General features: G+C 37.6%; 1 long non-coding RNA gene across 3 annotated transcripts in view; it reads left to right on the top strand.

Moving 5' to 3' along the window:
* LOC131050629 (uncharacterized) overlaps positions 1-26,976 on the top strand; it is a 41,587-nt gene that overhangs the window by 13,263 nt on the left and 1,348 nt on the right. The window contains exon 3 of one of the 3 annotated variants that reach the window (XR_009358818.1): positions 16,339-16,452. The exons of the other annotated variants lie outside the window; for them this stretch is intronic. This is a non-coding gene — a long non-coding RNA (uncharacterized LOC131050629). Of the gene's footprint in view, positions 1-16,338; positions 16,453-26,976 lie in introns of those variants that run through there. 3 annotated transcript variants of the gene reach the window in all.

Raw genomic sequence — 26,976 nt, 5'->3', positions numbered from 1 at the left:
GATTAGAGTTAGTTTCCTTTCCATTATTGCTGCTCATATTTTGAATGGATTGAAGGCAAAGCTGAGTGGTTCTTTCATTCCTCTTGTTTTGTTCCATGAGGGCTTGAGTGGTTTGTTCTATGAGAGCTTGAGCAGTTTGTTCCATGAAGGTCCTCAACTCATTGCTCATTTGTTCGCCCATGGTTTTGCTTGGTGTAGGATGGTTGGCAGATGCAAGCTTTCTTCTTTCTCTTTCTAGAGCCCTTTGAGCCCTTTGGCTAGTTTACATTAACTACCTTTCACAGGATGGCAAGAAAGATGCTCTAATACCAATTGTGATGTCCCCTTCCTAATTTGCCCTAGTATTGCAATCTTGGATTTGGATCATGCAATCATGACATGACCATATATGCAAATATACACATATATATGTTAATCATTAGGGTTAGGCAACTACATCATTTTCATAGATTACCAATAACTCAAGAATATTAGGGTTTGGAGGAAGAGACATGATGGGTCTGCCCAAAGCCATTTCTACACCAAGCCCAAGAGTGGATGTCTACCACAACCCTCTTGCTTGCTCGACGGCTTGTACCTACTTTCCCTATCCATGTCTCGTCTTCCGGAAGATAGTTGGCATCTTGTGGGGTTGGGGGGAGGTTGTAAGGGGTTACTTGACTCTTTAAGTGCCCTCTTTGTCCTAGGCCACAATGGTCCTTCTAGGACGGCCTACATACGAGCCCGCCCTCCACCCTTCTCTTACACCTTAGGCCCTTCCTCTTGCAAGGTGGATTCAAGGCAATCAATCACACTTTATATACTTAAGCATTCTCTATTTTACATAAGAAAACCATAGTAAGAATAACAATATACAACAATATACATATCAACAGCAATGTATTATTTATTTAATATTCTACAATCTATCAATGGAAGATAAATATCAACTCAGTCAATTAAATGCCCTGCATTATACTTCATACCAAAATACCTATGCTACCCCGAGTTTTCGGGATGGGAACGACAAGGGATGGTGGAACGAGTTTCCAGGATGGCAAATTTTTTTGCCAATTTTGGGGACGGCAAAGGAGACTGCTATATAAAAAATAGGGAAATTTTAAAATATATAGGGAAATTTTAAATGTTCATATGAAAAATAGATAAAGCGTGTATATATACATTATATTCATATGAAAACATGGATAAAGCATGTATATGTACATTACCTTAACATACCACATTTGTGTTCAGAATTCATTGTCAATACTCAATATGCATTCATAATTCAGAATTCATTGTCAATACTCAATACGCATTTTAATTGAAAATTCATTGTCAATATGCCAACACTTGTTTGCATGTAGTTCATTATTTCTTTCTGGTTGGAGGATATTTTGATAGTATTCGATTACTATTATGACCTACAACCGCTTCTTTATGCACTACCAAGTTTTGGGTGTTTGTGAAATTCATTACCAAGCTGTTATTCATATTTCTGAGTGCTTTTGGCTATGATTCAAACCTGTTTACCTTTCATTTCAGTGAAAAGTCCAATATTGCAGACCTGCAACCACTTTTTTATGCACTACTGAGTCCTGAGTGTTTGTGAAATTTATTAACAGGCTGCTGCTCATTATTTCTAAGTGCTTTTGGAAGTGATTCAGACATGTTTACCCATCATATTAGTGAAAATATAGTTTTACAGACCTGTAATAAAATTATTTTTTTTTTTAGAGCATTTTAGTCTTTTTTTTTTCTAAATGTGTTGGGAAAAGGGGGACGGCTGGCTGTCCCCAGGATAGTTAGGGGACGTCACAGACGTCCCCAACCATATTGGGGACGGGGGTACATCCCCTCTGAGAATCATTGCCGTCCAAGTTTTCGGGACGTTTCCCTGAATTTTTGCAATTTTGGGAAGGGGGGGACGTCCCTTGGCCGTACCCGCATCCCCGAAACATCACTGGGACGGGGGTGGGGGATTTGGGCCCGGGGAAGTGTCCCCGGGTAACATAGCAAAATACTGATCAGCATGACAATGCTGTTTAATTCGTTAACAGTGAGATTGCAGATCTCTTGTTTGCTCTCTGATTTATTTGTTCCTTTTTGATGTTTGATCTGAATGTATGATGTTGGAATTGTGGGTGCCTTGTGTTCTTCGCTGATATCTTGATTATGCTATTAGTATAACTTGATGTTGTTTCAGTCTGATTATTGTTTGAGAACTCAGTCTGTTGGAAATAACTCCTTAGTGATTTTGATTATTCCTGATGGCCCCCTTCTACCATCCAGTCCTCTCATCATATACCCTTCTCTTATTGTTGAGAAGTCATGTCATTTTGTGTGGATCCTTTTCTTGAAAGATGGTGTCCCTTTCTAAATCTCAATCGCTGCCTTTCCCTCATAACTAATTCACTGTCTTAATGAATCGTTCTGTCTAATCAGTCCTTGACACATTGTTTTCCCTTAACCGCTCACTGTTGTTGAGGAGCGAACTATGTGCACTCGATACCATTCAGACTTTCCCGATTTTATATTCATTTGCATTGGGATGCCTGGTTAGGGGCATGACATCATTGGAGGGAATTGGCAAAGAAAGTTCAAGTAATGACGGAGAAGAAATACTCTTCATGGGAATAGAAGTAAAGGATGATAGGGATGAAGAGAAAGAAGAAAAAGAGGTGTGCAATGAAGATGAAGAGGAAGTAGATCTTGAGGAAGAACTCCATTGTTCTTATAAAAAAAGTGAGAAGCAGGTCAAGAAAATAATTTTTGAAACAAAAGGTACGAATTCAAGAGGATAGTGAAGCCCAAGGAAAACTAAAACAATCTTGAAAAATCGGATAATATAATTGTAGATCTGAAAGTACAATTAGAAGAGGCAAAACAGATTGAGGAAATTATAAGAGATCAGCTTAAGGAAAAGGAATCTGATTGTGAAAAATTGGAGCTTGAAATCATTTCTTTAAGAAAGGAGTTGGAGAAATCTGTTGAACAGTTGAATTGAAGTTTGAAGTTTGACAAAAGCACTAAAATATTGGATGATATTATCAATTTGGAAAGGTCACCATTCATTAAAACTAGTCTTAGTTTTGTTGAAAATCAAGAGAAGACAAAGGAGGCTACAAGTGTGAATACTACAGATCTACCACAAAAGGTGAGTGAAAAAAAGCCGAAAAGGTACATCAAGGCTCTCAAGAAGGAACGCAACAAGGAGAACAAGGAGGAGAAATAAAATTCCACAAAAGAACAATCCACCTCCAAAGGCAAACAAGGACAACTTTAAAAAGCCCTTTCGTCAAAGATAGCCATGTATAACCAGGCTCCATCATTCCTTTCATGGCTATTGTTTTTGATGTAGGAGCATCCATGATGAACATGAGATTTAAATGTGAATTTTAAATATTCTTCCTCAAATTTGGAATATTCCTTTTGGGCACAGGAAATGGGAGTCACAACTTGCCTTGACTCAAAATTACTTTCCTTAATGCTGAATATTCAAAAATGGGTGCCCAAGAATAAGTTATTGGGTAGTCTCTATTTTGGGGTTCTGTTCAGTGGAGTTGATGGCATAGTGGCCTGATATTCTTGGCAGGTTTAGAGGTGGAGATGACAAAGCATCTAGAATCTTTGAATGCAATTTCTAAGTTGGGAAGATTCCTTTACCTTGTTTTGGTGCGACTTTTTGGGGGTTACCAAAAATAGGTTTTGGTAATGATGGTAGTTAAAAGGCAAGTTTCAATATTCATTTAAGGATTCCCATTTTCAACTTTTTGGGAAGTTTGAGGTGAAGAAGAAAATTTTCTTTGAAGAAATTGAAGGTTTGAAGAAGAAGAAGAAGAAGAAGAAGAAGAAATTGCAGGTTGGAGTTAGAAGCTACTTTGTAGCTAAATGCAGACTTGAAGAATTTTTTTTTTTTTGAGTAGTTCTTATTTGTTATGTGCTGATTTATATCAATTTTGTATCAGATTTTGGAGTGATAATGAAGCCTATAAGGCTGCTATACATTGTATTTTTCATATTTTAAGTCAATCTTTAGACAATTTGCATGTGTGGTTTTGGTTGGGATTTTTCTTTTCTATATTAGTGGTATCAGTGTAATGTCCTGAGCCCGTACGGAGGCTATCTGCCGTACGGTGGAGTGGTCTGCCGTACGATGGAGTGAACCCGTACGGTGATTGGGGTCACCCGAAGGCTTGGTGTCGTACGGTGATTGGTCACCCGTATGGTGGCTAGGAAAGTCGTACGGTGGATGTTGTTCGCCCGTATGGTAGTGGCCATACGGTGGGATGTTGTTCGCCCGTATGGTAGTGGCCATACGGTGGGTGAATACCCGCCGGTAGATGTTTGGCCGTACGGGGTGTACGGTAGGGGTCCGTACGATGGGTGAATACCCGCCAAGTTCTGCCCTCAGAGCTCTCTGGATACTTTGTCAGTTCGATGTTGCATAGAGGCTTGGAATGAATTATTGTTATGCTAGACACAAGAGACTTAGATGAAGATTTGCACATACAAGGAGAAATTATATTGATAAGATTCGCACAACAGATTTCACACTCCAAATAGAAGGAGAATGGGGTGAGGGATGAATCCCACCAAAACTGCGGATACCAAGTAGGGAGGATCTTTCACCTCCGAAATGGTGGACAACAGAACTCCAACTGGAATTCACATAAACAAGAAAAGATACCAAATTCGCATACCTACAACAATGACTAACTCGGCCATATATATGGGCTCCAAGAAGTTTCCCGAAGGGTTACAAACAGGTCGACACCAAAAAAGTTTATAACTAACTAATTAATAAAAGTGGCCCAAAATATATTATGAAGTACGGGGCCGTACAATAAATTATTTAAATTGACTATTTAATTATATCGGGGACATTACAGTCTTCTTCCCGGCCCAAAAATTGCTTGCCCTCAAGCAATTGCAGACTCCGATGCTCCCCGATCTGTTCACTCTCACAGACAATCTCATCATGTCTGAAGATTGCCTCCATCCGTTTGGCCGAAATTTCCCTCGCGCGACCATTGGACACTCCCCTTAGTACCACCTTCTTGCCATCCACTTCAAATGAGAATTCCATCCTCTTGAAGCTTTGTGTGTCCTGGTTGAGGGTCTCCATCCATTGAATGCCCAAGATGGCATTTGTATCATCCAAATCAATCACGAAGAAATCGTCTGTCACTGTGTAGTTTCCCATGGTGATGCTGAGTTGTGGAACCAAATGAGTACGTGACAATAGATTTCCTCCTGCTACCTTGACTTCGAACCCCTCATGCTCCTCTATATGCAAACCCCTCTTGGTGATGAGTGATGAGTTGATAGAGTTGAGAGTGGCCCCACTGTCCAACATGACTATGACCCGTTGCCCTTGGAGTGTACCGCGAACCCAAAACACACTGCACTCTAGAGTGTTGGTCAGAGCGGCAATGGCACTTGCCCTACGGACCAGTGTGGAAATTCTCTCTACATGATCTATGTTTTCTTTAGCCTCCCCCGTGCTTTGTTGACCATCTTCCTCATTCTCTTCTTCGCTGTCGGACACCACTTCAATGGCTAAGCATCGGTGCCCTGGTCCCCACGACTCCATGCAGGTAAAGCAGAGTTTCCTTCTCCCAAGTTCCTGCCTTGTGGCTTCATCTAATGATGGCTTCTTCAGGACTAGGGGTGGTTTGTCATGCGAGTAACTCTCAGAGGAAGAAGATGAGGTCGCCATGTCACGCGCCTTCTTACTCGCTTTAGAAAGTGTGTTGGGATTGAACCCTTTTACCCAACCCTTCAGTGGTTCCATCAATCCTTCCATGAATAGAACCACCAATCTCCTCTTCGAGATATCTGTTACTAACATGGACTGTCTCTGGAATTCTGCAATGTAACTGTCCACAAGCCTAGATTGCTTTAATTGAGCCAGTTCCTTGAAGTTGAGTTCTTGGTCCTTTCTGTCAAAACGGTCTATAAGCCTCTCCGTGAATTCGGCATATGAAGTTATTTGATCATGGCCGAGGGTGACCATTCCATGATGCCACCATTTGTGAGCGACTCCTTCGAGGTGAAGAGCTGCAAATTTGATAGATTCATCTTCAGGCATCGGGTTGAGCTGGAAGTAGGTATCTGCTTTTTGTACCCAAGCTCGTGCCAAGGTTGCTCTGATCCCATCAATGGATGACAAATTAATCTTACCAACCTTCCGTTTGATATCATAGTTGTAGTAGCCATGACATCTACCGCCCGAGTATTTCATCCGGGGTTCAACATAATCCTTGAAGGATATGTCTCTCTCGAGATTTGCATCCTTCCAATCTTGATTCAGTTGTTCTTGCAAATCTTGGAAAGTGGCCTCTTGCTCCCCACGGGGTGTTTCTGTTCTTTGGGGAAATGTCAGCATCAGTGGCCGGAAATGGGAGCGTTGTGGGTTTGACCTTCCAGTGATCGAATTATCACCATGATCTCCATTTGTTTTACCTACGACCAATTGTCGCAATGTATTCTCCATGATTTTTTGTCGTTGTTCCCCTCTGATCATTGTTTCGTTGAGTTGAGCTTGGCTTCTGGTTAGCTCCCTTAACAGTGCCATAACTTCCTTGGTAGGATCCTATGGTTCCCCCATTCTATCGGCAGATTGGTACCTCCTTCTGGTGTACACCTGCATCCACTACCTGACAGGCTGGCAAGATCATTAGCTCTGATACCACTATAATGTCCCGAGCCCGTATGAAGACTATCTGCCGTACGGTGGAGTGGTCTGCCATACGATGGAGTGAATCCGTATGGTGGCTGAGATGTACAATGACTGGGGTCACCCGAAGGCTTGGTGTCGTACGATGATTGGTCACCCTTACAGTGGCTGGGAAAGTCGTACGGTGGATGTTGTTCGGTCATACGAGGTGTATGGTAGTGGCTGTACGGTGGGTGAATACCCGCTGGTAGATGTTGTTTGGCCGTATGGGGTGTACGGTAGGGGTCCGTACGGTGGGTGAATACTCGCCGAGTTCCGCCCTCAGAGCTCTGTGGATACTTTGTCAGTTCGATGTTGCATAGAGGCTTGGAATGAATTATTGTTATGCCATACACAAGAGACTTAGATGAAGATTCGCACATATAAGGAGAAATTATATTGATAAGATTCGCACAACAGATTTCACACTCCAAACAGAAGCAGAATAGGGTGAGGGATGAATCCCACTGAAACTGCGGATACCAAGTAGGGAGGGTCTTTCACCTCCGAAATGGTGGACAACAGAACTCCAATTGGAATTCGCATAAACAAGAAAAGATACCAAATTCGCATAACTACAACAATGACTAACTTGACCATATATATGGGCTCCAAAAAGTTTCCCGAAGGGTTACAAACGGGCCGACACCAAAGAAGTTTATAACTAACTAATTAATAAAAGGGGCCCGAAATATATTATGAAGTACGGGGCCATACAATAAATTAAATTAAATTGACTATTTAATTATCGGGGACATTACAATCAAAGTGGGAGTCCTTGAGTGTGTAAACAGATCACCGAATTGGAGGCAATTTGCACCAAGGCTTGAGGGCTGGATTGTGTGAGAGATTTGTTGCATGCATACATGCAACCTGAGAAAAGAAATTTTTAGAGGGTTTGAGAAGTTGAGGTTCTTGTGGTTGTAAACAGATTGTCGAAGGAGGTAGTTTACAATAATATTTGTGAATATTGTAATAGGCTCTTGTAAACAGATCGCAAAATGTGAGGCTGTTTAGATTTGTTATAAGAGGGTTTTGTAAACAGATTGCTGAATGTGAGACAGTTTATATGTGTAGTTAGCCTATTGTCTTAGTTCTTGTAGGCTAATTGGTAAGGAAAAAAGGACTCCAAAGTTCTTGGAGAGCATTAGGTGTCTATTTATGGCAATGAGCTCAATTGGTAGTATAGATTATCATGACACTTTCAAAAGTGATTTTTGACGTTTGGTGGACTCTCCAAATTTCTTGGAGGAGCAGTCTATTTTTAGTAAGTTTCCTAGTTGGCTTCGATCTCATCCCAAGTTTCTAGTGTCATGTTGGTGTAATCAAAGTTTGATTTTGGTGCCGTTTTAGTGCTTTCTGAAACTCAAATAAATACTTTAAATATTCACTTAAATTTCTAATGTTTTATTATTAAAGTGACAACACAAGTGTAATATCTTTTTAAAAAGGTATAAAGTGAGCTGAAAAGTGGATGCCTAGGACATGGGGATTCCTTTTGCACATTGAAATATTAATATCTTTCTAAAAGGTCATTTTTGAAGATATTGGAATTATTATTGTTAAATAATTGTTTTTCCCTTCAAAAAGCTGTATAAGGAGGTTGTGGGCTCATTTGAGAGATTAGATTGGTAAATGCTATTCTGATGTTGCTGGAATAAACCTGAGTTCTTCCAAAGCTTATTGAGGATGAAAATCCTCTGAGAGTTGTTGGTTTGAAGACGAAAGCCCCCCTAGCTAGCTGAGTGATTTCATACAGTGATCACCATTGTGCTTCAAATCAAAATTTCAATTTTGGGTAGTAAATATGGAGATCTTTGCAGTGTTTTGATGTTGAAAATTTTGATTTGGCTCATGTTGAGATTGTTGAAGACTCTTTGGGTAACTTGTGGAGTCATATGTGACTGGTTGTACCATCCTTCCATGCCAGGCCATACAAGTTTGAGATGCAGGTATAAGGAGTGTTTTTGATATATTTTATAGGCTGTACAACATATGGAGGCCAGATTTAAGTTTAGAGGCTGACCACATGCTGGGTTTTGCTTGTAATGGGAGTGTTTGAATTCCTGTAGTGAAGTGCTGGAGTTTTGGAGCCTTTTTCATCATGAAAATGGGGCCTAGATCCTTGGAGGTGGTCTGCACAAGTTTTGGGTCGCACTTTTGTTATTAGCTTGCTCAAAAAAGGGGTTGTATAGCTCCATGGCCTTGTTGTTCATGCATTCCAATGTTATGACAGATCTGTACAGGTTTGAAACTCAATTCCAGACTATTATACTCTTTCTTCAGCGTGATTTGGTGATGTTTGGATATGTTTTGGAGTGCTTCAAATGAAGTTGTAGCTAAGGTGTGTGTTTGAAGTGTGTTGGTAAGATTTCTTGGAGTCTTCCTTGCTGCCAAAACCTGTTACATTGTGCCAACAGAGCATTACCAGATCTGTACTAGTGTATCCTCGTCATTTACTAAGGTATGTGTTGTGCTCGCATGACAGGGGACCCCCATTTTTTGGTCTAAGTCTGCCCAATGAATGAGAGAAAGACATGGTTTCAGACCAGGTTTTAGGTGTTCGAAGGGCAACCAAAGTGAAGTGGCCTTCCCTTCTGCATTTGTCAGTGAAACCCTGAGCCTCTCAACCAGGAGAAAAATGCTGAACTTACTAGTTCACAATATTGTAAAGATAGCCGAACGTTGTGTAAAGTTCGTGGCTTTCTAAAAATGTCAAACTCTCAAAATTGTCTAAGAAGCCAAAATGACAGAAGGAGACAAATCGTGCAAAAGCCTCATCAACCCCGAGTTTTACAAACACCAAGATCGTGAATCTCATTCAAAACTTGGCCCTCAAAGCCAAAATGCAAAACAGTAAAGGCAAAATCAGTTTAGAAGGTAAAAATGCCAATTAAAAAATGTCTTTCAAAGCCGAAATAACGCTGCAAATTGGAAAATCGGCCTATAAGGCCGAAACGTGAGAAAAGTTCACAAAACTTCCCTCTAAGCCGAAAATAACAAAGGCTTGCCAAGATGTGGTTTCAGGCCGAAATCGGCTAGTGAGCCCAAAAAGAAGAAAAGGTGAAAATAAAAGAAGACAAGTTCGCATTTCAACTCATTAAGCCGAAAATGAAGTAGAAGGTGAAAATTGCATGATTTCCCCTCATAAGTCGAAACTCCAAACCTCAAGAAATCGTCCAAAACACTCCATTTGCCCGAGAATATCCATAAGTCGAAAATCGTGCAAAATGGCTCTTAGGCCGAAAAGTGAAAAGAAGTAAATCGCATCAAAGTTTGCAAAAAGGCCCTATAGGCCGAAAATGAGCAAAACTCGCGAAAAATCCTTTAAGGCCGAAAATGATAAAAGACTTCCAAAAGCTTCTCATAGGTCGAAAATTTCCAAATTGCACCACAAAAGGGAAATATTGGGCATTTGCCCTAAAATGCAGACATTTTCTTCTTGTCGGGCTTTCAAAAGCCAATAAAATGCCGAATTAGCAAATACCAAAGGGGCCAAATAAAATCATCCAAATCAATTAAAGGGGTCGAGTTAAACTTAAATTGCACATTCTCCCCTTATAGCTCGAATTTCTCCCTTAAAAACTAAAAAGATGAAATGAAAATACGAGGGGGAGGGGGGGTCGATTTATTGTCACTTTGCCTAGGAGACCCGATAGGCATTTAAAATGCTTGCATTTTGGCATGATAAGTCGAATTTTTGAAAGGTGTTTTCACCTTAAGGGTTGAGTTTTCCCCAACAAAGTGGTAAGGTGCAATAGTCAAAATGAAAGTTCGCTGGTTTCGCTTGAATTAGCTGATTCTTTTTGCTAGACCAAGTTTGGAGGGGTGTCTTAATCAAAAGTCTCACATTATGGCCCCAAGACCCGAAATTGCAAAGGAGGCCCTTTTTCACTTAAATTTTTTTTAAATCGCTCAAAGCATGTAGAAGTCCCGAATTTCGTTTAAGAGAGTGAATCAAGACGAAGGATCGGATTTCACGTTTGAAGAGAGGCATTTAGAAGATACATCTCACAAAGAGCTTCTCAAGCCCGAACTTCATTGAGACGAAGCCAGACGTTAAATAAAATTTAATATTTGTCAAATTAATTTAATTAATTTTTCAAATTGATTGTTTAAAGGTGAAATTGATTGTTTGTAGGACGACGTCAAGAAGTGCTAAAGCGTCAGCCTGGAGTTCAGATTGGAGGCGTGATTGCAATCGACACCGAGAAGAAGATGTAGGAGCGCGAATTCGGAATCAGGCATTGGGAAACGTGCCCTTGAACAACAAGTTGAAGTCCACCACCGAGACCAAAGACCGAAGAACATTTAGAATGCAGCAAGTATGCATTCTCGAGAAATGCATAGCTGGATTTAATTCTAGAAGTTCAGTTTGAAAAACTGAAATTGTTTAATGTAAGGCTGCCTGTGGGTCCCGCTCAAGATATTTTGAAACAAAGTGGAACACAGGTCAGTTATTTCCAACTATCGGATAGACCCAAATTGAATCGAAACAGTGATAGGTAATTGAGATAGTGGTTGGGTAGATAGCTGAGAATTGAGTGGGCATGAGTTAAAGCTGCTAGCTTCTAGAAGGCAGATCAGGGCCCTTGGATGCAATCAATCCTGCCCATCGATTCATATTGTAAATTCTATAAAAGGCAGAGGCCTTTCTCTTGTAAAGGGTTAGAGATGTTTAGATAGTTAGATTCTGATTAGATTAGAAAGTTAGATTTTAGGACTAGAGTAGAATTGCTGCATAAATTGTTGTAATGGCAGCTGAAGCAAATATATGAACGTTGAAATATGGTGTTTATTGTTTTTGCTTTCTTCTGTTTGCATGGTTTCTTTCAGCTAGTTAGAATTAGAGTGCAAAGATTTTAATGGTGAAGTGTGGAAGGGTATTTGATGCATTTTTGGTTCATACCATTGGGGGCTTGTTGATTGTAGGCCACTGTGCATGGTTAGTTTGAACCTTACTATGCTTAGTTCAACTGCAGGTGTTCGTCCTAGGTTGGCCAAAATTGGGTGCCTAAATGAATGTCTTCGGTCTGAAAATCCTTCATCCCTTGGAGATTGCATTGTTCTTGTCTAGTTGTGAGGGTGTCTCTGGCGAAACAAGAATCTGTTAATGGAAATCTGTCTACCCACTACACTAGTCATTCTTATCGTTGTCCTTAGGTCTCCTATCCCTTCTGTTTTGCTTTTATTTCGCAGCTTGAGAATCGCAGCATCGTAGGGTGCAAACCAGCTTGTTGCAAAATATAAGTCCCCTTGTGCTCCCAGTAAAACACATCGACCGTTGAGTTATCCCGCAATCAAGAACTGACATTTGGAACCTTGAGGTTGTCCCCTTCGATCGATTAAAAACAGCATTAGGGCTTCCTTATACAAGAGAGGATACGATACTCGGTGAGATCATTCTATTCTGCATTGGCCGGATAGAATTGCAGCAATGCAACTTTAGTCACGTCAACAATATGTTGTTGTTGCTATAAGTTGGGCAGGTTTGTTCACGATTTTGGGAACTAATAGGGGTCTTTCAGCAGTTATATTTTAGATCAGGACTTATATTAGCTGTACTTTTCCTTTATCAACATTTTGTAACAACAGATATACTTCTATTTAGGCATGATTATGTGTCAGCTAACTTTGTAAAATTGGATGGCAGTAGCACCAGCAAGATTTATCTTGATTTATTGCTGATACTTACCCCACTGAATAAGTGGTATTATTGTAATTGCTCACCATAGGATAAGTGGAAGTTGTGTTTCATTTTAGTATTGCATAAGCTTTCCCACTAGACAAGTGGAAGTGCCCATTAAGTTTTCCCACTGAATAAGTGGATGTGCCTATCTCATTCACCGTTGAATTAAGTGGAAGATGCTTAATTTCATTTCCTGTAATGCATATGCACTCCACTGAATAAGTGGTACTGGCTGGCTTTGCCGCTTGGTGCTTTCCTTTCAGTTGCTGCTTTTCAGTTAATTGTAATCTTGAACACCGTATTCTCACACCTTGCTACTTTGAGACTTGGGTGATCAAAAAGTGGAAGGGAAGTTGATTTGTAGCTCATTTCCAATTGCAATATTTTCAAAAAAATGTCTAGGGTGGTTATTACAGAAGCATGCCTAACATTAAAAATGAAGGTTTTCTAACATTAGCCTTGAAAATTGAAAGATTATTCCAAGGATTGTATGGTAGCCAAAATTAACAAGGCAAGAAGTAGAAAATACATTTTGAAGAGAGAGCAAGTGAAGGGAAAAAATGGAAATTGGTCCACTTTGTGAACAAATTCAAGTAAAGGAAAATACTTACAAATAGTTCTACATGGCAAGTACAAATAAGGGGCAACAAATTCAAGGCAGAAGCAAGCATGAAAATCAAATGAGAAGGCATGCAAAGTCATTATTCAAGTACTCTATTAGCAATTCTCTCATGGAAGTAAGATGAAAGCATCACAATAATTGTGTCACTGCATACATGCTAACGGTAAGTGTAGCAAGCATATGTGAAGCTGATCTACTGATTTGTATGCTTAATAGAGGATTTCGACTACTAATTGTTCATTGGTGGTTCTACACACAAATGACCTCACATAGGCATGAAATTTGCTACACAGATGTTAGATATATTATAAAACTACTATTTGCAGTTTTAAAAACATATTGTAATAACCCCTACCAAGAAAATTTGTTCCGAGCTTGCAATAGGATGGTTTTAACTTGCAGACATTTTGTCCAACAGCTCGCAAACAACTGATTTGAATGTATAATTTGATATTGCTTTGATATAAATGTTACTGTAGAAATATTGTTTCCCAAATTTTAATTCTGACAAGTTTCTTTCACAAAATATGGAGTATTGCATATGATTGGTACTTTATAATAAATATGTTGAAGTTGCTGATTCAACTGATACAATCAGAAATATAAATATTTCAGTTTTGAATACATAATAAAATAATATTTCTGACCTGTTATTATACTGTTGAAAGATCAAATCAATGTAATAGTAGCTACTTAAGCCTCCATCAATTTCTACGGCTCATTCCAAGAGTGGTACGACAACCTCTTAAATATGAAGAACACCTTCATTAGCTTCAATTCCTTTGGCAGATTTTTTTACCTTGTTTGAATATTCCCAAGTGCCACATCACCTCTCAACGGGTCCAAACAACTTGTATGACAGACTAAAGAAGTTTATAGCTTGCAAAAGGGTACCCAATTCTTTATAAGGAGGCTGTGATTACATTTTATGGGCAGGAGCCATGATAATTATGCCTTGCAAAGGCTGCACTAGCATTTGTGGGCTCAATACTAGGCTGCACAGGAGTCTTTAATGACCTATCAGCCTTCAACAAAAAACTTCAAATCATTTCTCTTGTCCAAGGATAGGGTGTGGCTCTTCTTTGGTACGGCTGGGTCAAGTTCCCAGCACCAATAAATAATTCATTATCATTTTTATTTTCTTTCCTTCTCAACATAAAATCTTATATCCACAATCAATTTGCACACCACACAAAATCTTCTAGTTTTTTCATTCTCCACAAACATCACTAAATTTTTTATTATTTGCCTGCAAATCTCCAATAAATTTGTATTTGGAAAACTGATGCTGGCAAACCTGTGAATCCGAAAGATAATTAATTTGCTCCAAATCCTGTAAAACCTAAATAAATTATACACATTTGTGGATTCTGAATAAATACACCAAGGATTGATTAAGTGGCTTTCCATCCGCAAAACTAGTATCCACCTTAGGGTTTTCATCTTAAGTTGAATAGTTGAACCAATGCTCAGACTCCCACAGAGGGTTTCCACCAAAATGAATAACTGAGAATGAAGAATGAGTTTCCACAACCTCCTTTTAAAATCTCCTTGGAATATTCCAAAATTTTAATTATAAAATCTATTTTTATCTATTAATTCTTTTTGCTCATAAAAGTGACTTTATAATATTTTATTTTTGGTTCTAGTTAAAGTCACTTTACCAAAATAAAATATTTAACTTATAAACATTATTAATTAAATACAAGTTGCCTGGAAATATTAATCTACACAATTTAATTAAATTAGTTAAACTATTTCTTTTCTAAAACCTTGTGCCAAAAATGGGGACAATACAATCTTCCCTTTCCAAAGATTACTTGTCCTCAAGAAATCTGAACCTTTATGCTAGAACCTGGATCTCAAAGGAACCTGAAGAATGCTCCACCATACCTCTATTGCACCATCCTAATACAACTCAACCCAACAATTTTGTCGTTCTCAGTTATATTGTGAAGCAATTCACCAATCATGTAAATTCTTGGCTCCCAAGGCCAAATTTGGAGTTTGCTAGTCCTATACCTGATGGCTTCTGCTGTGCCACTCTGATTACATCTAGAATACCAATATGTAAAGTTTCTATTTCCTTTTCTTGTAGCTCATCATAATAACCATCATGTAGAAACAAATTGAGAGACTTGCAAGATTTGGTTTCTTCTTCTATAGAAGGGAGCATCTCATACCAGAATGTTCTATGTAATCTCTTATCTATCCCACTCTTATGAATCAATAGAAACATTGTCAAATAATTTAAATGTAGGCTGAAAGAAAAATGATGAGTATACCTCACAATGCCACTAGTGTGAAATTCACCTGCTTGATGCATTTTGACTTTTAGTGTTGAATATGCCAAACAATCACCTGGATCCCATGTCCTGCTATTCTTACCATGTGTTTCTTGAATCAGGTGGTGTTAAAAATTAGATAATGAAAAGATTTTTTTGCATTAAAAATAGAAGATATATCATCATGTAAACTTTTCTTGTCATGCCCAACGAAATTACACTTATGATGTTTTTCCCTAGTGCTATCACCATGTTGAATCTCCATGATATTCGGGCTGCTACAATCACTGAGCAACTCCTCATCACTCCCAAATCCTTCTTCATCTATCAAAAGGTAGCTGGGCTCCAAATCACAATCCTTTTGGAGCTCATTAATTCCTTCAATTATCTGTGTGACATCCATATTCCTTGTATCACATCCTTGTTCCTTAGATGTGGCAGCAACAAGTGACTGATTTTCTTCTTTTTAGATCAAATAGTGAGCTAAACTTAAACTCAAAGTTAAGCTCAACAAAAGATCAAGGATGTTGCAACAGGAAATCAGAAAATCACTTTAGATGGGACATTGTTTCAGAATGCCTGCAGATGTTTCATTAATGTTTGTCACTTATTTAAGCCTTAGTTGCATGTTCTTTTGATATGAGAGCATTTGCAAGAATGTGAGTTCTTATGTATATCCCATTTTCAGTAGTGTAGACATGTATTTGAGCCATAGGCAGTAGATGACATCACACACATATAACAAGCATCAATTGGAATATATTTGTTAGATTTTAATAGTTTACTCAACTAGCACAACAATTCACTGATAAGACTTGAATAAACATCTGTAGCAGCCATAGAGTAGTAATTTTCACAAGCCTACATGATTATTTTCTTGAAATCAATAATGACTAAAGCTTCTTATCAAAGGGAAATTTTCTCTAAAAAATGAGCCATGAAACAAATAAGCAAAAATAATAAACATATTTAACTCATTTGCTCTGAGATGATAAACATAAATAAGAAAAAAATGAATTCATTTAGTTCCCTTACAATGCAGGATTTTGCTAGTTTTTACACTTCCTACCTACAGTCAAGCTGGAATGATGAAGATGGAAGCATGAACATGATGCCATACACTAGTACAGGTCCTGCTGTTTAATTTTAATTTCTCCAATATTAAGGAAACTATCCAAGGTAAGGTTTATCAAAAGGTATTTTCCCCTCAAAGCTCTGCATGATTTTGCAAGATGTGATTATGAAGCAAAGCTAGGAAATTGATAAGATATGAATCAACAAAAATAAATTGGGGTATAACAAGAAAGTCGCCTCTTCTGCAAACAATACCGCCTACAAATCTGTCTCCTTTATAAACATCGCCTCACACTGCCTTTGACATCTGTGGCTGTAAAGCAGTCTGCATTGGCATCACATCTAAAAATTTTGCAGTTACCCATAGTACCCCACTCCAGTTTCAGCCCAAACTCTACATGATAATTATGGGTGATGCTTGAAATCACCCACCTAATGAGATCTGTTCACTGCATCTGGGAGAATAGAGCATAAAGTTAAAATCTCCATGTTGCTAGAGTGTCTCATTCATAAGAATGTAACAGCGGGTATCTCCAAAATTGCATTGTTCATTGTTTTCTCCAGTAGAAATGTTACACTTCAAAGGACAATTTCCTGACTTACTACAATTAGATAACAGGATAATGTTACTGGTGGAAATTGTATAGTTTTGCATACCTTGGATAGTGAAGTTCAGTAGGTTTATATGACAAGAAGATTGATGGGATTAATAATAATACTACCTGGATCAATGCTGGTCACATTTAGTTTAACTTGTTCAATGTAATCATCAAAGTAGAATTGTTGTAGCAATCAAGTCCAAACTCGGTATTACCACAGGGCTTAATATAAAAGAGATATGGAATTGATGTATTCCCACAAAGCTTATTGCAACCCATTTTGTTGTGAGGTACTTTGTAGACTGCAGTAATTGAGAAAATCATAGAAAACATGTGTCCTTTGTCTAGAATGTTTCACCATCGTATCAAGGTATTGTTGGTTTTCTCAGCTCAGTGGCATTTTATTTTGTATTAGTTTTAAACAGTGTAATAGACTATCAAAGACAGCTGCAAAATTGGTTTTGGATTAAGGCCTACTAGGTAATGGTCAATTCTTTACAAAACTTTACCAACAAATTCCACATGGGTGCAAGCCCTCCTACGAGTTGATTAGGATATCCATAAGGATACAAACAGAAATCAACTTATTCCTGAATCTCCTGTTTGATGCATCATTAGAATGGTGTTAATTTTTCACTAAACTATCACAAAAGTGTAAATCCTTTTATTATCTATTAAATTGGATTTCAACCCTGCTTGGACCTAAAATGATTTATTATGCCAAAAATTTCACAGTTTCAAGACTTGGGAAGATAGTATATTTAAAATAATGAAACAAGGAATCCCAATATTCACTTCACCCAATGAAAAACGATACCAATTCACTAGTAGTAACAATTCCTCTGCTTAATATTTGCATTAAATTCCATGACTCTTCCATTTCATTCAAAGTACAAACTTGATTTTGATCTCTACAATGCTACATTATAATGGTAACAAGAATTCTCCACATGTATTCTACTTGAAAACCCACTCTAATTATAGTCAAACAAAGGTAATTTGGATTCCATCATAACACTCTTTCAGCTTCACTGCTTTATTGAATCAAACAATCAATAGTGGCCGTGTCAAATCAACCCAAAAGATAAACACTATCATGGTTTACATATACACGTGTATATACACATTTATTTTTTTGGTTTTCAAGATTTTGACTGATTTCTAGGACATTGTAGGGACCTTTCATTTCCTCTGCATTGGTTCATTATAAGTCCAAAGCAATGCATAAAGTATAGGCACTCATTTATGTCCAAGTGCCAAAAATAAGAATTTTTTGTGCAAGTGAGCTCAATTTTCATATTGCGACAATTTATGGTTCTTATTTTCATGTTGTTGGGCACCATAGATCATAACTTATTACATTTACAGCTTAGTTGGACAAAGGGTATATTTTTGAATTTTCGTTCTGTTTTTAGATATGATATCCAAAAAATGATCATATGCTTCACGTTTAATGTTAAGGGATTTTTCTTATCCATTCCTCCAAGGTACAAAGTTTTGAGTAGATTTTGCAATTTTTTTCCTAAGGACATCACATAATACATATAACTTGGCACAACTTATTCTTTTGAAGAAAAAAAAGATGCACTGAAATCCACCATAGAATGAGACAAGTTCAATCCTTGAAAGTGCCCTTTTCCTTATCCTAAGATGTAAGATGAAAAGCTTGCAAATTGTCACCCCAGGAGCACGAGGTCATTTTGACCATGCACACAATCCTTTTAGAACTACAAATGCCCAAGTATGCTGTCACAGTTCACGTTTCTTGAAAGATACCCACTTATACAAAGTAAATAGAATTCACCCGTGTTATCAAGGAAATGGATTTTATAAAATTAGAATTGAACAATCACTCAGGTAACAACTGTGAATAACTCTTCATTGAGTCTCAGAACAAATTCAGACATCAAGATCACAAATATATTTCAATTGGGAACAAGAAGCAACAAGGCAGACTATCCACCTTAGCACACAGACATACACTCAAAATCAAAGATTGACATATTGTTCCTGCCTGAGTATTGAACACTGGTCCTAATCGAATCAGAGATTATTGATATCGATGCCCAAATTGTGTGATTCTCCTTTCATGTGCCTGGATCCCAAATGTTCAGGTGCTGTCTCTGACCACAACGTTTTCTGGCTTTGCCCTGTCTACACTTGTGTAAGCTTCGAACTAGTCCAAGAATATCATATGACTCACTGCAAGGTAAGGGATCCTCGTCTCTTTGACTTGTGATCTATTTTGGCAACTATCTGAGACGTTGAATCTCGCTGTTGACTCCTCGATACAGTATGGGATATGATCGCCTTTCTTCCTGTGGCCACACCGTGACTCTTACAAATGATATGCTCAGACTACTTTCCCAGAATAGTGCGACTCTGCCACACGATGCCTCTGATCCCTCCTATCAATTCTGTATTTCATCATTGTGCCTTTGCAAACACTCTTGATAACCTGCAATATTTATAATCTTTTGGATCGACTTATAATAATTGCAATGCATAGCACCGTGATTATTAATCTGGCCATGGACTATGAAATCAATTATTTATTCGGCTCTACACTTTACAATAATTTTCCCGGACAAGCTTTAATATTGACGACAAAACACATAAGCCCAATAGAGATAATAAAATAGCCAAACATTACAAATAGTGAAAGTCTTCAAAGGAATATTAAAATGCAACCGCCAATATGAATCTCACGTATGGGGGATAATACAGCCTTTGATATATTCGCCGATCTCAGTTTTAACGAAATATTTCTAACCTTAATCCCTTACACCAAGAAATCAATCCGGCTATGTATAATATTAATCAAAGCGGCCAATATTATACTTTAGAACTATCTATCAAATAATCAGAAAAATAATAATACTTATTCTCAAATATAGATTATTTCTGAAACAAGCCTTACAAATTTGTCTCTAATGGAGACTTTACAAATTTGCCCAACTGTAAACTTTGTCACGGATCCACCTTTTGGAAGAACTAGGTTTTGGAAGAACTAGGTTTTGATCATTGAAGGTTTTCGTCCTCAGCGATTAGCTAATGCAAAGCATCGGACAAATTCATCATATCAAGCATGCCTTCCTTCTTCCATTCAGCCTCCTTATAAAGAACTCCAAGAAGCATCTAGAAAATTAGGCTGACTTGGCTGACTTAAATATTGTTAATGTATAGATAGCTTCGGTAAGATAAATGATTGAATGAGAGATAAATGAAGTCTCTCATTCAATCATTTATCATATCGATTATTAAAATGAATAAACTCAAGCATTCAATTGATAAACATTCCTTTTATATTAACTATTCATTATCATAGTATCCAAATTTGATAATCTATTCTTATTCACTGATTGACAAATTGAGTTAACTCTTGCAAATAAGACTTAATGATTATCGGTTAGACTATCGTTTAATATTGAGATTAGTCTATGTTTGCACCGATTAAATATTGGGTAATATATTAAACTCACACCGATTATATCGGGTGTTAAGGATAGTGTTAATATAACACCGTTTGGCATACACCGATTATATTGGGTGTTAAAGATAATGTTAATATAACCATGCACCACCGATAATTATCGGGTGTTTGAATATGCACCGGGTGGTAAATAAAACGCCATGCACCATTATCGTGAGGGGGCACGATCAAGTGATGTCTTGATCAGCCATGTCCAAAAGACATGGCCGGTCAAGGCATCGCTTGACCGTACCCAGCCCACTATATATGCCAAATGAAATGTGTGAGAATGAACATTGAAATTTATAAATGCTCCTCCTCTCCTGCCACATAAAAGAAGACAATCAGATTTATATAATAATTCAGTAATAGATAAAAGTAGAATATAACTTGCATATTGAATGTGAATTGAACATCATTTACATGGTATCAGAGCTATAGTTAAATCGAACCTGAGGCTGTTCAATTTTACATAAAATTCAAATCAAGTATATATTCAACATCACAATCCTATCAATGGCTAGCGCTATCAGATTTGAAGACAGACTCGCAGGGGGTGACGACTTCTCCGCATGGAAGTTCAGAATTCAAATGATTCTAAAAGAAAATAGAATTGAATCATTTGTAAAGACTGAAACTAAAGAACCTGAGATTGAACTTGACAAAGCAATTTGGAGAGAAGGAAATGATAAGGCTATCAAAATCATAGTTGATGGGGTAAGGAGCAACATTATGCCCATTATAAGGAAATATGAAACAACTTTCAACATGTTCAAAGCACTTGAAGACGCCTTTGAGATATTCAATGCCAGTAGAACCTTGGCTCTAAAAAGAGAGATAAATCACATAGCCATGTTAAAAGGAGAATCAGTCAATGCCTACTTCATGCGAATATCTACCTTAAGGGATGAACTGGAAACCCTTGGATATGAGATCCAAGGCAAAGAATTGACCCTCATTGCTCTAGATGGGTTGCTTAGCATCTAAGAAACATTCGTCCAAGGCATCAGTGCAAGGGACAACTTCCGTAAATTCGATAGGCTAAAGGCTGACTGTCTCCAAGAGGAATCAAGGCAAAATAAGAAAGGGATCAAACAGAAGAATATAGATGAAGACCTACAAGTTCTAAATACGAACTCAAACAAGAAAGGCAAGCACAAGCAATTTAGGAAGAGAAAAGGTCGTCATAGCAAGAACTCCTTCAAGAAGGGTCTCTCTCAAATTCAGTGTTACAGATGTGACAAATTTGGGCACTATGTTGCCAAATGTCCAGAAAGAGCTAAACAAGCCACATTTGCCAAAACAGGAAAATCCAAAAGGGAAGAGGACTCCGATAAGTATGTGCTCTATTCAGCACTCACAAATCAAGCATCAAACAAAGTGAACTCCTGGGTAATCGACAGTTGCTCATCCAGACACATCACAGGATTCAGAGAAGTACTAGACTCCATGAAAGAGGAGAATGATGAGGAGGTAACCATCGGAGATGACTCTACACACCTTGTCAAAGGAGTTGGAAACTGCACCATCAAACTAAAGTCAGGTGTATCATTACAACTTAGAGGAGTGCTATATGTCCCAGGCATTAAGAGGAATCCAGTCTTAATATTAGCACTAGAGGACAACGGATATAGAGTGACCTTTATGGACAACAAAGTATTGGCTTGGTCGAAGAACTCATCCATCAAGAAAGCTAAAACAATTGGTCAAAGACAAGGCTACTTGTATGAGCTATGCACAGAGCCCAACTTAGTCCTAATTCATGAAACTACAAATGCCAATGAAATCTGGCATAGAAGACTAGGCCATCTAAATTTTAGAGCTTTATCATCAATGGGAGACCTTGTCACATGTCTACCTAAACTAAAGCAATATCATTCAGAGGCATGCACATGATGTGCCCTAGGTAAAAATACTAAAGGTGCTTTTCAGAGTAGTACTAGGAAAACAAGTAAAATTTTAGAGTCAGTTCATTCTGATGTATGTGGACCAATGTCGGTAAATTCATTGGGGGGATTTTTGTATTAGATAATGTTTGTTGATGACTACTCTAGGAAAACCTGGATCTACTTTCTGAAATGTAAAGAATCAGAAGAGATCCTTAATAGGTTTAAAGAATTCAAATCACTAACAGAGAACTACTCAGGAAACAAAATTAAAACCCTAAGAACTGATAATGGGGGGAATACACATCAGAATTATTTAAAGAGTTTTGTAAAAATTCAGGGATTAAGAGGGAGTTAACAATACCTTACAACCCTCAACAAAATGGGATAGCAGAAAGAAAAAATAGGACAATCATTGAAGCTGCCAAAGCTATGATTCTTGATCAGAATCTAAATATCAATCTTTGGGCAAAAGAAACTAGCACTGCTGTATATATTCAAAACATATGTTCTCACTCTCATCTTGAAGATAAGACCCCTGAGGAAGTCTTTACTAAATCAAAACCGGATATAAGCTACCTTAGGATTTTTGGATGCCCTGTCTATATTCATGTACCTAAGGAGAAAAGATTAAAATTAGAGCCTTTTGGAAAAAGGGGAATCTTTGTAGGATATAGTGAAACCTCCAAAGCCTACAGGATATATATACCCGGTCAAAAGAAAATTGAACTAAGTAGGGATGTGATCTTTGAAGAAAACTTAGCCTTCAAAAGAGCCCAAAGCTCTCTAGACCCTGAAGTCTATATCCTCACCCCTAGCTTAGATAGAGATCCTACTCCTGAGCTTCAAAGGGAGAATCCTGAGGAAACTATGAGTGAAACTCAAAGTCCACCTAGAGAAAACCTCAAGAAAAGACCACTATGGGCCACCAAAACTGTAGAAGAAGCTCAGAAATTTGTTGCTCCTTTAGGAACCTTCAGAGAAAGCAAAAGGCCTAATAAATTCACTAGCTATGTTGCCCTTATGAATGATCTCTCTAAAGCCAAACCAAACAATGTATCAGATGCACTTGAACATCAAGTATGGAAGGATGCCATGTCTGAAGAGTATCAGTCCATTATGAAAAATGATGTTTGGGAGATTGTTCCTAGGCCAACTAAGAAATCTGTGGTTTCATCTAAATGGCTTTTTAAGATCAAACATGTTGCAGATGGCAGTATTGAAAAACACAAGGCCAGATTTGTAGCTAGAGGGTTCTCACAAAGGGAAGGAATAGATTATGAAGAAACGTTTGCACTTGTTGCTTGATATACATCAGTAAGAGCTATATTAGCCATTGCAACAGCAAAGGGGTGGAAGGTACACCAAATGGATGTTAATACAAGTTTTCCAGATGGTGAGATCTCATAAGAAGTCTACCTAGAGCAACCTGAAGGTTTTGAAATTCATGATGCAAAGTCTCATGTGTGTAGACTCAAGAAAGCTCTCTATGGGCTCAAACAGGCTCCCAGGGCCTGGTATGAAAGAATTGACACCTATCTCTCAGGGCTAGGCTTCTCCAAAAATGATGCAGATCCTAATCTTTACTACAAAAGAAATAAAGGTGATATGCTAATAGTGATTTTATATGTTGATGATTTATTAATCATAGGAAATGATCACCTTATAGATCAATGCAAGAATGATCTTTCCAAATAATTTGATATGAAGGATTTAGGACTCCTTCATTACTTCCTAGGATTGGAAGTATGGCAGAATTCTGACAACATTATACTAAACCAAGGAAAGTACACCTTGGATGTTTTGAAGAGATTTGGACTGCTAAACTGTAGACCCATGATCTCTCCTATGGAAACCAATTTACATAAACTTAAAGAAGCAGGAGCAGAGTCACCACCCACTGATCCTACTCAATACAGACAGATGATTGGGTCCCTGATGTACTTAGTAAATACAAGACCAAATATTTGTTATGCAGTTAATGCTCTAAGTCAGTTTACGTGTGAACCAAAGGAGATACACCTGGTTGTAGTAAAACACATTATGAGATACCTACAAGGTACCCTAAACCTTGGTCTCAAATATGAGAAAGTTGATATAGACCTACATGGATTCACAAATTCAGATTGGGCTGGAAGTGTGACAGACAAGAAAAGCACTTCAGGGTATTGCTTCAGTCTAGGTTCAACTATGATATCTTGGATCAGCAGGAAGCAGTCTTCAGTAGCTCAAAGCTCCACCGAGGCAGAATACATCGCAACCTCTATGGCTGCCCGAGAGGCAGTATGGTTTAGGAATTTGCTTGTGGGGTTGTTTGGAGAACCTATGAAACCCACTACTATACGTTGTGACAACCAGAGCTGCATAAAGCTCTAAGTAAATCCAGTGTTTCAAGACAGATCCAAGCATATTGAGATTCCATACCACTATGTGCAAGATATGGTAGACAAGAATGCAATCTAACTAGAATATGTTTGTACAGGAGATCAATCTGCAGATATTCTGACCAAACCACTTTCCAGAGTGAAGGTTGATCACTTCAGAAAAGGTTTAGGTATGATAGAAAGGTAATTTTCTTTGTAATCTGTATTTGCATATCTATAAGATGTTTAATGTGTAAACATCTTTGTCATGATAGGACATCTCTGGATTTTATCCCCTGGACTCATATCTAAGAGATGACGATCTCTCAAGATAATGAACACTTGTATGGAGACATTATAAGGTGACGATCTTATAATGTCCAAACCAGTTATTGTTAAGGCCCAAAAGTGCACCCAAAAACTAAGCTATTAAAACCTAGCACTTTTGGTTAACATGGGAACAATCATGAGCCTGTGGGTAAACTATTATTATGATTGGACCTCCAGATTAGGCCAATTCCTGATGTTGATGGATCATCTACTCTAACAAGACCTTAAGAAAACCTTTGAGGAAAAGGGAGAGAGAAAAAGAAAATAAGGATGAAAGGAATGCTACAACATAAACAAGGTGATACACCAAAATATCTGAAAGATAACAGAAAAACTCTTTTAAAGCACCTGTTCTACACATATGACAATCTCTGAATTCATATCACAAAAAGTGTTTCATACAAAGGTTTCTTGCTCAAAAACTTGAAGGAAATGACTTTCACAAACAAATTTTTTTGCTGATAAAAAAAAAACTACAATGCATGACCTGTGATTCATGCATGAGACAAAAAAATTCAAGAAAGGTTATTTCACAAACAAACACAAAATTGAAAGTTACTCTCAATCACACAATGAAAAATAACTCGGAAAATGATAAGGCATGAACTGATATTTTATTCAAATCTTCTATCAAAACTGCAAAATGGGTTACAAGATACAATAACTCAGCTAGGCTTGAGAAAAAATCCAAAACCTCCTTGAAACTGAAAACCTTTCTTCCTTTATGCAAAAAAGCCTTGCAAAGGCAAGGAAGAGATGACTAGTGTTCAACTGAAAGTCTCCATGAGTCATCTGTAAGTGAAAAATATCTCCATTTCCGAATAGGGAAAGAAACCCCCACAAAAAGGCTTCAAACTTTGCATGAATGTGTGAAATCAGGTGTAAACTCTTGGTCAACTGAAGGTTGACCCATGAAATACTCAAAATCGGGTTCTAACTGCTAGAGAACTAGCCCAAACTCATGAATAACTGCATTCTAAGCCCAAATTCGACCCCCAAATTTATGTGACAACTTCACCTATCTAAGGTTCAATATCTTCCTTAAGATACAATTTTAATAAATATCAATTGGATTTATAAACCATCCAATTAAATATTCATTTTACATTTTCCAGTGTATGTGGAAGAAAGTATTGAATCCTAAGTTTAAAAGATGCAAAAAATTATAATTTCCTTTAAAAGTATATTGTTAGGAAATTTTTAACATGCAAAAAGTAATTAATTTAAATATTTATTAATTATAAAAATGTTGTTAAATAATAATAGTTTTATTTCAACATTGATATAATCACTAAATATTTAATTAATTGTTCATCTTTTAAACTATGATAAGTTTATAAAACTTAAGGGTTTTAGAGCCTCCCCACGGCTAGGCAAAGTTTATTAATAAAGATGTAAGTGGGAGTTTATAAAAAACTTCGACCACCATGCATTTAATCTCCTTGTTTTAATAAAATGCGATCTCATTACATAGGAAAAAGGAGAAATGAAAGGGGGACATAAAGAGATGCAAAAACCCTAAAATGATATTCATTTTGCACTTTGAAACTTGCCGAGGAAGAAATGCCGAGCCACTAGGGTTTTCAGTTTGTTGATAGAAACTTGGAACTGCGTTGATTCGTCCTTCTGTGGCAGCTATTCACGGCTTAGCTGGTCTGCTTCTCTTTGGAAAACACAGGGGTTTTTCTTAAAACCGCGACATCACCCATTTTGGCGGAAAATGAGGTATTTTTATCGCATTCAAACTGCGAATTTTGGCATTTTTGGTAATCGCCTATCTTTTCCTTTAGAAAACTCTGCTATCTTCTGCACTTTGAAACTTTGTGAACTCGGCATTTCTTTTTCTTTGGTGTGAGCTCTGATAGTGAGGTTTTTTTTATTTTTTATTTTCTAGAAAAAAGAATTCTGTGAACTTCGTTTTTTATTTGAAAATCTGCATTTTGAAACTTAAAATAA

Source organism: Cryptomeria japonica, chromosome 8 (genome assembly GCF_030272615.1).
Source record: "Cryptomeria japonica chromosome 8, Sugi_1.0, whole genome shotgun sequence".
Taxonomy (NCBI): Eukaryota; Viridiplantae; Streptophyta; class Pinopsida; order Cupressales; family Cupressaceae; genus Cryptomeria; species Cryptomeria japonica.
This window is presented reverse-complemented; position numbering and strand designations above follow the sequence as displayed.